Genomic DNA, 14598 nt, shown 5'->3' with positions numbered 1-14598 from the left:
TAGAGCCAAGGAAGCTGACAGTGCTCTGGTACGTTCATTGCCAGAGTTTTGAAAAAAAATAGGAGCTTTTGTATAACATAATGGAGTGGCTGATTCCAGCTGACTCATACAAAACTGAGGTAAAGACTGCACCACACACAGATGATCTAAAAATAATGACCATGAGAATCTCCAACAAATCAGTCATGCAATTTCCACTGTCAGTTCCTGGGGCCTCAAAACGCTGTAGAAATGGTCCAGGTTCATTGCGAATCATTTATAAGGTCAGACTTCAAACGAACGAGATGTCTTATACCACTGTCCCTTTTCAGAATGATTTCCGATTACGCAGACACAGGCGCAGGCGGTGTTGGGTTTTTGGACCAAAAACTGCCATGGAGAGCTGCTGGTCCACCTCCTCCTGTCTCACCACAGCTGCAGTGAAGAGGTCCTCTTCTGAATGGCTTGGCTTGGCTGTGCATTTTGTCACATGCTATACTCTACCAAGTCACCCAGCAGGAGTTTGGACTTTCATTTGCCCCCTCCCAAGGCCATCTCACTCAAGACTTTCAGTAGATCTCTCTGCTGTGGTCATGGCACACCTGGTGCATGCTGTGGGCCATGTAGATGATGGCCAAAAGATTCCTTATTTGTTCCTTGAATCCTTCTGGACAGATCGACACCCCATTTCATGACAAGGCTATCTTACACAATCTGAAATCCCTTGATTCTACTGCAAAGGGCAGAGTGTGGAAGAGGGTGAAAGAGACTCTCTGCCATGTGGGGGGTCTCATCCCTGTTGTTTTGTGGGACAGGAACTCAGCAGGCAACAGGACAGCCTCTGTACCCACCCACCACGAGAAAAAATCCTTTTTGTCCATTCAAAGAAGGCTTTGAAATAACACCATCAGTATCTCAAGTTCCCTGCCCTTCTGTTACTTAATTTCTCTTTAACAGGGGCTCTGAAATTTGTCCAGAAATCTGCCTTCAGGTTCCTATATACATTGTTTCAATGGATTGCTGAGTTTTTGATTTATTATCCCAAATGTCTGGCCAATGTAAATGTTTCCTTTCCTTAAAGCCAACAAAGATTTGTGATATGCTTGCAAATAATACTTCAGTCTGACCACATCAGTGAGATGGCAGTAAAGTACACAGAGGCACACACAATCCACTCACTGGTGTATGTTGTTGTGTATAATTCTATTGCTCATGTAACCCACAAACCAGCTTTTATCTCAGCCTGAAAATGGCTGTACCATCCAAGTACTTCTTCCTCTTTTAATGATGAATGCCAACCTTTATTAATCCTTCTACAATTTCTACAGTTCAGGCACAGAGGAGTTATCTCATCTGATAACAAAAGGTTATCATCATCAGAAACATGAAATCTGCTTTCTGGGGACAACACATTTGACGTCTCCAAAAGGTTATCTCTTCCGTGCTCAATTTTGCAGCTGGCTCATATCCCAAAGAATATTTTTATGGAAAAGTTTACAGGAATTTCTTGTTCCTTGATGGTTCTTTAATGTTTTCTGCAGAAGTTGATCTTCTCGCAGAGTGCTAAGCACACACCACAAAAACCCAGTTAAAATTATTTTGGGGAGAATAGGGTCATACTTGCCAATGTTTGTAATGACCTTTATTTCAAGGCAGAATTGGCAGTGAATGGTGGAAATTCACTAAGACCAAACTTGTTAATCCTAAATTTCTTCAAATCTTGGACCCTGGAGTTAGGTGATGTGCTGGGTTTGTGTGGCAGGGTTTTTTGGTAGCGGGGGAGGGGGCCACAGCTGTAGAGAAGCTTCTTGAAGCAACCCTGGCTCCAAGTTGGACCTGCCCTGGCCAAGGCTGAGCCAATTAGCAATTGTGACCATGCCTCTGTGATAATATATTTAAAAAGGGAAACCTGAGAGGAGTTTGGGACTTTGAGGATGAGTTACGAGAAGGACACTTATGCAAACACCAAGGTCAATGGAAGGAAGGAGGAGGAAGGGGGAGGGGTGGGCCAGAGCAGGGAGCCCCCCTGTATCCCTTGGTGAGATGGCAAGGCTGCCCTCCCTGCCATCCATATTTCATTCAGCAGGTGCCTCACAGCAGTTTTACTCCTGAAGGAGGAAGCAGATGAACAGATCTAAGCATATGAGTTCAGATCCCAGTTCTGTGGCTTGGGCTCTTCTCCAGCTATTATCTTTTCTCAGATGGGTTTTCTGAAGCCACAAAGGGAATCCCATCCAGACCCAGAATGTGAATGCAGGCATTTCTTTGTTCAGGCAATCAGACAGCATTTCTCCCAGAGCTCAGTGTAGAGCTAAGAAATCAGGAGGATGTTGCAGCAGGAATGTTTTTGAATCCCTTTTGTTGCCAGCAATGGGTTAGGCTTCATCCTGGACTGCATGTCTATGATTTGGACAAAGAAGGAGCGATAATGTCCAAACAACCCAGAGTGGTCTGTGCAGGCTCTGGACCTGTTCACATACAATCAGATAGGTGAGAATTAAGCAAAGAAGAATGGAAAACAGGCTGCCCTCGCTTACCATTTCTTCAAGTCTTGGCCAAAGTAGCTGGATCAATCTGTGAACAAAGGTGTAATCACTCATTAATGTTGTGGCACGAGCATCTTTTCAAAGAGCAGATCTCCTATGCTGAGATGATCTGTAGGACAGCACATGATAGGAACATGTCTGGGGAGCTGGGTGCGTGTTCAGCATGTAAGGTCATGTCATAGGGGGATTTAGGGTCTTTGCAAAGTCAGGTTGAAGATTCAAGGAAGGCCAGATGACAGGCTATGTGTCAAAGCCAACTGTGCAATGCCATGGTCTTTCTCCACTCCAGGACATCAGGCACTGGATCCAGTAGATCAAAATGGACTCATACGATCATGGAGTGGAAGAGAAACTGTGGTTCTGCCCTGTAAATACATGATATCCCAGACTAGCTAGAGAAGCCAGTGACACAGGAGCCAGTGCACAGTGTCATGCTGGACACGTGACATGACACATGATGTTTAAGAAGTCTGTTCGTTTGAATATGATCTCCATGGAGTAATTTAAGGTGAGAAGTACAAGCTAATCCTCATGGGAAATAGGGCTACGCCTATGGCCTGGTTAGTGTTTTAGGGCTGTTTCTGAAGCATGTTTTCCCCTAGCAACTCCTTCTTATTTCTGGGCCAGAGGAACTCAAAGCCCATTAACATAGGGCTTGAATGTGTCCTTTCTGGAGCTCCTCTTGCTTTGGGCTGTACTGAAGATCAAATTCACTATCTCCCAGAGGAGGCCAGCTTCTGCTTTCAGTACCCTGTCCTCCATCACCCCTTTGGTTCCAACTGGTAACAAAGGTAAATGACTCATGGGGTTGTCAGTTCTTTATGTAAAACAGATTTTCTACAAGAAGTGACTCAGAGTACCCGCCTCAATATTGAACAACGGGGCCAGTCACCCAGCAGAGCCTCACAAAACAAACAGCACTGAAACCAAAATCCAATGTCCTGTCCCATGTCAGCAGAAATATTATTCCAGCAGTAGCTCCACTAGAGTCAAAGGTACAATTGTCAAGGACCTGATTTTAGGGGAAGCAATTAAACTTATTTATGGCATATGGATGCTGTCAGGAGTAAGATGTAAAGTGATATAACTTCCTGCAGGGTGGTGGGGTGGTAATTATTGATTTTCTGTTTATATTATCAGGATTCTGCTATTACGTACAAGGCCAAATTAAACTCTGACTGTTTTAATGACCTCCAAATACTATTAGCTAAAATTTTTAGGCTCAGATATCTAATCCGGGCTGGATTCTCAGTGAAGAGCTCAGTTCTGCTCCTCCTGCTCTTGCCAGATGGGCCTTTTCTGTCCATGCAGTTTCTTTTATATCAGTATTCCTGTACTGTATAGGGAGGTAGAATTAGGTTCCTGCCAATATCTTCTTTTATGTCTTGATCTCAGCCTGATGTGGACAGGGCTGTAAGGTACCCATCTAGAAGTGTTTAAGGAGAGGACAGCTTGGATACTGCTAGAGTTTCCTGGGATCTATCTGATCTTTGGGGGTGGTAATAACTCATTTCTTTTTCCGCTTACTCTGCATTTGTACAGTCCAAGGTAGACCATAATTTTAGTAATCATAAGAACTAAGAATCTATATGAAGCATCATGATACTGGTTTAGGAGCTGAGAATTTGAGGGCTTAAATTCTGAATAATCTTCTCACACAAATGACTGCTTTTATTACATTTAATTAGAAGGGACAGCAGTTTGCCGTGCTGCAAAAAAACCCCACCTATATTTTAAGTCCCTCATCTGTGTCTGCAATTGCTGTAATGACATAGGTACAACTCCAGCCTCTTTTGGGAGTGTGGTTTTATGTGTGTCTCCTAGAAAATGCAAGTCTTGTGTCTGGGTTATGGCACTAGATTCTGAGGCTCCCTTAAGAAATATTCAGGAGATTGGAAGTGTGACATCCAACTCTTCTTTATCTCCTCTTTCTGCTGCGTTGGTTAATCTCAATCATCTCTGCAGAGAAGGCTGTGCCTCAAGTGGATGTCTAGTTCTGTTTGCCAGGTAATCCATGAAGTGTTGTCATGAGTCTTCAGGTGGATACATCCCTCATCACAGGGGAATCTCTCTCCTCTAGTATGATGTCATCAATGTCCATGAAAATCAACAGCAGGACTTGCATCCATTATAGTGGGTAAAGCTGATACTAGGTGACCCTAGCTCAGAAGATGTGATTTCTTTCTTGTTGAAAACCAGCAAGTAGTAAGAAAATCTCCAGCATAATCAAGAGTCAACTTGATATGATCTAGTTCTTCCTATGGATGGATTTTTGTTTTCCTTAAAAACTGATTCTTATGAATGAATCATATGTTACGGCAGCCCATTAGAAAGCACAATTCTACCTTTTGTCTAGCCTGCATTCCCTCTTTGGCTGCCTTTCTTAACCATGTATCAGTTCTCCCTTTTCCAACCCAGTTATTTGTCACACTTCCAGGTTTGCAGGTACACACAGTTAATTACATCAGGCACTCTCAGATCTTAAATCTCATTGACACAGATGCTCAGTATGTGTTCGACAGTTAGGTCATGGCATTTTTGTGTTGACCACTATTGAACTTCCAGTTTTCTACTCTTTCAAGCTTATGTGGACTTCCATCAACAGCTTTACCCTAGCTCAGGGAGACTGGACAGTAATGAGCATTGCTCATTATTTTTGTTCCTCCAGACATCCAGGTTGAACAAGTGAAGCCAGTCAGATGAGAAAATTATGTTCAAGGTCTTGAGACATGAAGTACTTTTTCCAGGCGTATGACAAACTATTGAAGAGACAACGGGGAGTTGTTATGGTGCCATTAAAACATGCTGATGCAGGTAGCTCACAGTTGTACGTGTTGATCTAGCAAAGGGACTTTCTCTAGCCCCAGTTCATCATTCAGTATCCTCTAGGGTAAACGAAGATGAATAGATTTCTTATGGAGGTTATTCATCTCATCTCACTGACCTTAAACAACTGTCCTGGGATGAATTGCCTCATGGCTATAGCTCTGCTCATTACCATGGACACTGAGATGCATAGTTTATACTAGGTGAGAACATGCGGATGTCTAAAGTTAGGCTAGAATCCCTTTGGAGGGTGAAGTGTTAGGAATACCTGATCCATCAAGGAATATTGTTTGCCTGGGTTTGATTGGCTTATGACACAAATCCTGACTTCACTCACAGCCTAAACAATCCCCTTTCAAGACAGTGGATGTGCTTAGGATAGGAGGATGAAATTTAGCTGACTGTTCTCTGACTGACATTCCAAGAATGAGGACAAACATCTCCCTGGACATCTGCACAACTGGCATCTTTTTCTATGTGGAAAACAGCTTTGGAGGAATTTATGGATTTTGTAAATTTTTGAAGAGAAGTTACTGAAAACTAGCTATCTTTATAATGTTTGATTTGACTTCATCTGAATTCTCTTCCTGTCTCAGATTTCACACTGACTTTAAGCAAAATATGTCATTTTACTTTCTTCTCCCTCCTTTTGCTTTTTGTGTCATTTGATATTGCAGGTTCTCTAGAAGTGCATGTTTTTTTCCTGACAGCCGCATCTATCTACCTGCTACAGAGTTTACATCCATTCCTCTCCTGTAGGTGTGGAGAAGACAGGGTCTGGCAGTCCTGGATAGACATGGTGGGATTCATGTCACCTGATTTTAGTTATCTAAACATTACGAGTCCATTATCAGATGTTTACTGGTACTCCTGATGCAGTCAACAAGAATAGATGGGCTTCATAGACTGATGGGTCCCACCTGGTCTAGTTGTCACAACAGCAGCCTCTGAACATGTCTATTTACTACTGATCGGGAGTTAGTAAAGCTGGTGGCCTCACTGTGGACTGACAGGTAAAATCATCCCACTGACTGAATGATTCATTGCTCTCTCACCCTTAGGTACCATAGAGGCCAAGTTGAGGATGCTGGGCAGATGACCAGAATTTGGTCCTCACAGCTTGTATGTTGTCTGGCAAAATGTGTTCTAGTCTTTAGGGAACTAAACCAGTACTATTAATAATAGTCATAATACAAACATTAATATGCTTATTGTCACTTTGAGCCTACTATCAGGCTATTTCTTGAGGTCGGCAAACTAAGATGTCTGGAAACAGCTGTGGGAACTGACTGAGGCCCTGCATGAGCTGTTTATTAGAATAATATTTGCTGCTGGAAACAATGAGCCTTACAGAAAGGAAAAAAAAAATGCTGTGGATCTATTCCCCTTTCCTTCTTCTTTCCCCTTTCTCCCTCTCATGCTATTGTTGGACAAGATAAAAATAATGCAACTGTATGGAGTGTGGTTGGTGTGATAGGACAACAAAAGGGAGTAACTGGGAAAAGGCACATCCTATAACTGGGGTTCTCATCCTGAAACTCAACTGCAGGGGCTTTGTTATACTTTGTCACTGGAGCACTCGAAGGCTGCTTGAAACAAACTGCCAGCTACGATCATCTTTGGGTGGTTGTTGTAACCTCAGTAAAGGGGATGGCTCTTGGCTCACAGGGGACTCTGTGGTCTGGCTGAGCAATCAAAGAAGGCTGTAATATCCAGGCCTAGCTATCTAGGATTGCTGGTTAATGCAAAATGCCATTATTCATTTTGTTAGCTGCAAATGCCTTTATTTACATTTCCACTTAGCTAGGTAGTTTCCTCAAGACTCCAAGAATTCTAAACACAGACGTGTTATTAAGACATTTAAAACATCCCCATATTTAACAAAAACGTCTGATGGGATTGAAAGCCTTTGGATTTTTTTTCTTACTCTTCCCCTTTTTTATTGAAGAGCAGAAGCAAATAAAAGTCTAAAGCTGTTGGACAACTGTAAAGTCTCTAAGAAGTCATTTTCTTCCAAGGGGCATGTGAGCATCCTGTACAAACATATTTTTATTGCTATTTTTTTAAAGAAAGTATTTTAAGTTTTGTATTTCAGGGGTCATCCTGCCTAGAGGAAGCCAGAACTATGACTGCTGGTGAAATATACATCTTCAGTGCAAAGAGAAAGGATTTAGGGTGGGTTTTGTAGGTGGTTTTGGTTGAAATCCCTGTGTTTTTTGTTGTTTTGGAGTTGGACAGATAGGGAAAAGAAAGCAACAGATTTGGAGAAAATGGGGTGCTGAATGCAGTTCACTGCCACTAAGCAACCACTACTGCTCCAGGCCAATGGGGAGCTCCACTGATGATCCTACACAACTTGAGAATGGTGTGGATGGCTACACCACCACCAGTGATTTCCACACCATCAATCAATCGCTGCCACTTCAAGTTGCTCCTCAAGGCCCCAGGCCTTCACCGTTCAAAGCTTACAAGCCACTTGTAACAAATTATTTCCCAAGTGGCTGCAATTTTCTAGATCCTGCCCAAAAGTGAGATCAAAGGCTGTCAAGACCTCCCCAGCCCTTCTGCACTCAAGGTGAGCAGATGTTGTAGTTTCTCTTCTGGCACTTGGGTCGTTGGCATCTGGGCAAGTCCTCTGTATCGGCTTTGCACAGCTGAAGGTTAGCGAAATACAACCATGTCTTGCAGGAAAGACATTGAAATAGGCTTACATGCACAAGGATTTATTTGCAGATACACCTATACAAAACAAACAAAAAAATTAGATAAAGATTTGGAAAATCATCTATTTTAAGTGTTTCTATGGATCCCTCTCCGCATTCTAGGTTTTAACTTCCTTTTTCAGTACCTGTGAACACTCTGGCTGCTGCCTAGGCTGTGTTGATGGAGTCTCTGCAGCATTCAGCCAGGGAAGTCTGAATTTGAACTTGAACGAAAGCCCCAGCAGTTCCCCAAACTGAAGGATAGAGTTGCTGCAGAACGTGTCTAAAATAGAAGGCAAACCAGAAAAAACAAAACAAAATCTGAGCCTAAAACATTAAAATGATACAACAGCCACCAAAAAATGCAGCCAGCAGCACAAAAAAGAGGCCATGCTGTGCCCTCACCAACTCCTACTCTGTAATTAAGTGAAAATGCTGAAGGTTTGGTGTTTTTAAAACTGTTCTCTGATTTCCTCAGGGGAAAAAAGTAAAATTTAAAAAGTCTTGTGTTCCTTTTCTGAGTAAACAGCAGAATTTCAGTGGATTAATTCTCCCAGCAAACCCAGAGCTGGAGGATGCTTTTCCTCAGTTATTTTTTTCCCTCTGTGACTTCTAATTTTGTCACTGGGTTGCATGGTTCCTTGTTAGACCAGAAACATCTTGTGGCACACAAAGGGGATATTTCAGCTTTAGCTGAACTGGAGAAAAAGACTTGATGTGTCGCATGAGAAACTGATCAAATTTAAGTAGTGAGGATGAAAGGATTGTCCTTTAATAATTTCAGGGCTTCTGGACCTGAGGTTCTGCCTGTGCTGAGGAATTTTCCTACTCAATTGAATAAGAGTAAGGAAGAACAAAAAAGAAAGAAATTTCTGTAGAGAGTTATTAAGAACAACAACAAATGAATCTTTCTTCAGGAAAATGGGAGGGGAATGGCATTTTGTTTTATTTGTCAAAATCTCAAACACCAAAATACTCTCACCAAGAACTAAATGTGGCTGCAGAGCCTGAGGGACACTGAAGCTTAGATGTTCCCACTCCCTTCCATGGGCTGGACCCATGGGACAGACAGCATTTCGCATAATTCACTATAGCTAAACAGGTAAATGAAGACAACTGAATCCTGGGAAATGTAATTTAGCTTTGAGACCTGTCCATTGAGGAAACTAACACAATTTTCCATTGCCAGAAATGATTGTGTAAGCCTTTCTTCATAAAGATATGTTGATATTTGGCCCAAATATTACTTTTTTCATAAATTGAATGTCTGGCAGAAAACAAAAAATCTAAATTTTGTGCTAAAGGCAGGAAGACTACCTGAAAAGAGTATTGATGAAACAATTTTCTTTTCATAAAAAGTGGAAAAATTTGAGGATGTGCCGATACCATTCTTAATTACTTTAAGGATACTTTGATTACCTTCTCCACTAGTGTGATAACCAGCTACTGTGGTTATTATTTTAAAAATATGTAGAACAGTCTTGACTACTAAAAATGTGAACATGAAGGGAAGTTTGATTCTCTATGGAAGATGGGAGAAAAGGATTAGGATAGGGGAAGAGATTATCTCTGAGTCTACATCCGGAGTCTGTTGTGAGCCACTGTCATGCACTTATGAACTTATTGAAAAGCCCTAAGAAGGACTTAGCTGAGCAAAGGAGATGCAAAAAAGCCAGGAATGGAGAAAACATGGGAAATCCATAAGCTAATTCAATCCCTTTTTGCATGACTGGAGATTTGATGCTCAGTAGTTGCGTACAAGCTAATAGCTGGTCTACATTTCCAGTTTCAACTCACTTTGGGATTGCTTTGCATTGGTTTCAGCCACTTCAGTTTCATGGTGAGCACCCTGCAACAGTGAGCAACGCTTTGAGCTCCCACACAATTACTTTGTGGAGAATGAGAATATCAGCTAGACTCCCACAGGATTTTGAGAGAGCAGGGACAGATACATGGTTCCTCTTGCTATATGGTGGAGGGAGATATGTAGCTAAAGACCATGGGGCTTCCTGCTCTTTGTCATGACCTTGTTGTATCAGACCTTATGAAAGAGAAGAACAGCAGGAGAAACTGCATGTATGGGTTACTGCTTCTTTTACATAAACCATCTCTGCTCAGCTGAATCATCCCTATTCAGGTGGCTCACTCAAAAATGTTTAAAGATATTCCTGGGCACCAAGAACATCTGCACAGAGCCATCAGATATGACATCATATCCTCTGGACCAGCAGCATGGAGATTGGGATAACACCCTCAAAATAGATAGAGTTTAGGAAAGGAATCAGAGACATGAAGTGTCTTGCATAGAGTCACCCAGAAAGACACTAGCAGAGAGGAAAAGTCCCAAGGACCTTCCTGTTGACCTGGTGTATCTCTAAAGAAGTATTCTGGATTTATACAGATGTCAGCAAGATAAGAATCCAGCTTCAAAGGCTCAGCATCTTGCTCCTTTGAGTCATATTTTACTTTAAAAACTGTTTTTTTTTTTCCAACAGCTGTGTCAATACATCAAAACAAATCTGTTTCTCATGAACCCAACACCTGCTAGGGGATACTGAGAACTGAAAAGTGTAATCAGGAAAACATTACTTACATTTTGCAAGATGTAGTGATATCCCATCAGTACATTGCAGAAGAATAGAGCCATAGAATCAATGAAAAAATACCTTTCTCCACTCAAAAATCACAGACAATAGATAACCAAGAAAGCAGGGTACAACACAATATTTGGCTTTGGCATAACTGAGTTGCTACATATGCAAGTAGTGTAAATCCAATTAGCTTATATGTGGCAAACAGTCATCAAGATCAAAACTAGTATTCTTTTCTCTTTTTTTTTCTTTCTTTCTTTTTACTTTAAAAAATAGTGTAAACAGCAAATTTATTTCAAAGCAGCTTACGTCCCTTGTGACACTAGTAACTGAAATATCCATTAAAATTCACTCAGAGCATGAGAGGTATAAGGTGGAATTGACTAGAAATAAGAGGTATTTTCATTGTCAGCTTTGGGAAAAACATCAGAAATATCAGAAAAAAGGGACAACTGTATAACTGAATGAAGGCTGAAAATTTCCTTATATAAAAAGTCTATAAAAGCACAATTTTATCATTAAAAATTGTGTTATACTTCTCCACCTTTTTAAAATTGAATATGCTTTTATTCCCAGAGGAAGAAAATCATTATATGTATCTGTAGACAAATAAGGGTATCTATATAGATAGATAGAGAGATAAATAGAGATGATGTGTCTGTGACAGAACTAGTATATGCCCTTAGATATGTAGAAATAAATATCTATGCACATATGTGTATATACATGTGTTCATCCATGTATGTGCCCGTGTATGCAGACAGTTTTAGTTAGATGAACTCCAGACATGCTCTCACCATGATAAGAAGCAACATAAAACATATATTGTAAGACTAGTCATATACTATAAGGACCAGGGTTAATTGGTACAGTATCACTTGATCATATATGGTATAATTACTTTAACCACAAATTTGCATACAGAAGTAAATATGTACAGGCACCAATCTGTACATGCTCTTATGTACCTGTCTGTTTAAATACACAGGCATTACTGTGCATGTAAATACATATTAACTCGGTGTACTTGCATGCAGATGTTTGTGCAAGTCAAGATATTCCTGTTTGGCTGCAGGTCTTTGTGAACTTGCAAGACTGGACCAAATCCTCAGTCCGTTATCCAGGCTTTCATGCAAGCCAGCATCACATACTTCAATGGCAGCTGGGAGAAGTTCTGCAATAGCTGGTGTGAGACAGTCTGAGTCCTGAATTAGACCTCTTCCAGGCTTGATAACAATACCAAAACAAGACATTGGAAAGGCCTTCTGCCCTCTACCATCATCAGCATCCTTTGGAGGGGGGCCCATTTTCCTCTCTCTTAAACAACTGCAGCTCCAGATGTATCGTTCTGGTACTGAGAAAGGCATTTAAGGAGTGAGCTGAATCAGACCAGACCTTTTTAAGAAGAGGACATTGCATTACTTACTGGGTCCTGGAAGTGCAAGAGAGGTCAGGCTTCTTATTGAAAGCCACTGGGAAATAACTACTGCTCCAAAGTGCAACTTGTACTTATAGAAGTCACTTCTTTCCCATATCTTTCTTTCTCCTTTAGTGGAACTGAGCACACACACACGGTCCATCTGCTTCAACTCTACAGAGCTGGCACAGCTGCACCCTTATCTTCTGCATCAGCATCACAGACCTTTTATTGCTGACAAAAGAGAAATATTTACGCAAGAAGGCTGTGGGAACACAACATTCTCACTGGCACGTTCTCCCATGCCTTGTTTTCAGTCACAAATAAATAACGGCATGGACAGCTTATCTGTATTGTGCAGGCAATGGCTGAAAACATAAGACTCTCTGGATCGGAAAGGTCAGACCCTGGGCTGCTAATCATAGCTGATATAGAGAACTGGAGAATATATTCCAATAAACTTGTTATGTACCCAGATCCCAGACTTCAGCTGTAAATCCTGGTCCTGGGCAAATAATGAGAACGGTGTATTGCTTAGCAGCTGGCACTAATTAGTATAGCAGCATTAAGTGGTGTTACGTTATTTTGGATCAGCTGTGATTGCAGCATGGTTAACACATATTTTATTTTCCTTCTCAACCTGAATTAATAACTCCGTAAATCTTACATCTAAATCATCATTTAAAGTTGTTTAATAAGACCTGACTTTTAGAAAGTTCTGAAAATCTGTCCTTCAAAAATTGAAAGCCTTTTAAGTGTTGCCAATCTGAACGTCAAAAAGAAAGACTAAGTAATCACTTTGGAAAGTCTCTGAAGTCTTTCTTCCTCTGCTATCAATCAGTGTGTTGTGGTTCCTGACAATCTATTTGTTATGCTAAGTTTACTCTGTAGAACCATTGCAGTCTCTTGAAATTTGACTCCTGCTGTTGCTGTGGTTGTTAAATAAACCATGAAGAATTATTCTTGTTTTCCTTATTGCATGAGTTTATGGATTTGTCTTCAGTGAATGCTTGGCAATGCAGATTTAAGCCTGGAGTCAACTAATAATCATAGATTCTGGTTTCTGCGGAGGGAATCACTTGAGTACTCACTCCAATGCCTTTCTAGATCCCTATAAACAGTGGGTGAGTTTGATATTATTCCTTGATAATTTTTAAAAAATATCTATTTTGTCTCCTTTTACTAATCTTTTGTATCAGAGGTGTTTTAGCTAAGGAGCATGTTACCATTTGGACATAAAAAAGAGCTTAGATTTGTAATGAAATTGATGTTGGAATCATCACTGCTCACCACTCCTGTGGCACATTTGAACTCAGAACATGTCTATACCATGGATGTATAATTAAATGAGCCACCTGTAAGTGTCTGAGCTCTGGAACTGGTCCAGAGACACCTGTACTGACTCTACAGTCAATCGCATAGCCCCAGGAGCAATATAACCAGCTGGTACAGCGTGGCATGAACATGGCCCCGGGACTTCCAGGTCCAGGCTTGCTAGCTTGCTAGCTTGCACGGTCCCAGGCTGTGATGTGTGGGTCTCTGCTAGTCTGGTGATCTCTGCATTGCTCTCTCTGCACATGCCATAGGTATAAACATGTCTTAATGGCATAATATGGCTTTTTTCTGAATGTAGCATGAATCTTTCCATTAACATCAGCAGGAAAGTGCAGCTTTCTATGGCAAAGCCTTACTAAATGTCCCTAGAAGCTCTGTATTGTACCTTATTCCCCACTGTAAGGAGGGTTGAGATTTAAAAAAAAAAAAAAATTTTTTTTTTTTTTGCTGGCTGATACTGACTTATGCAAACTGAATATTTTAACGACCCTATAATACATTTTCCAAACTTTCCATAGGGTAGGGGGAAAGTTTTCTCAGTTTGGGATGGAATTTAAGATGGAAGCAAAATCAGATTAGATTAACATTTTCAGCCAGAACCCACATACAGCTTGGAGACATAGGATGAATTCTCTGTCCACTTTTTATAGCCTTTGTGAGTGTTTCAACCAAACTATGAACACTGTTGAATCTCCCCTACTGCAAGGTTTCATTCAGTGGAGACAATCCAGCATTCATTAGAAAACCAGTTGAACATGGACGTTGTGCAACTGCAGAGTATTTTCTGTTATCTCTCTTTGGTTGTTTGTGAATTACTGTAAGAAAGGAATATTTTCTTGAACTCTGCCTTCACTGTGCTTTCTGTCCAAACAGAATGGTCTCTGCTATTCTGGGAAAAAATTGGTTGTGCAAAGGGACGTTCAGAGTGGACGTGACCTGTGTGCTGGAGATTGGTGTGAGGAGGCTTTGTTGCCCTTGCACCCAGCAGACAACAATGGCAGTAATCCCAGAGCAAAGCAGCTGCACTGCCCTCCTTGTACTGCATTATAAACATTTAAATATTTAGTGAAGGATTACAAAAGGTCTTTCTGAACTGCCTCTCTCCACATTGAAAACACCTTTGTCTTTACCTTCACCCTCATTAGGTCTTCTGTGTCCACTTGATTCAAGCCAACTAGTTAACAAAAGCCCTTAATGGGTGT

This window comes from Strix uralensis, chromosome 1 (assembly GCF_047716275.1).
Source record: "Strix uralensis isolate ZFMK-TIS-50842 chromosome 1, bStrUra1, whole genome shotgun sequence".
NCBI classification, from domain to species: domain Eukaryota; kingdom Metazoa; phylum Chordata; class Aves; order Strigiformes; family Strigidae; genus Strix; species Strix uralensis.
This window is presented reverse-complemented; position numbering follows the sequence as displayed.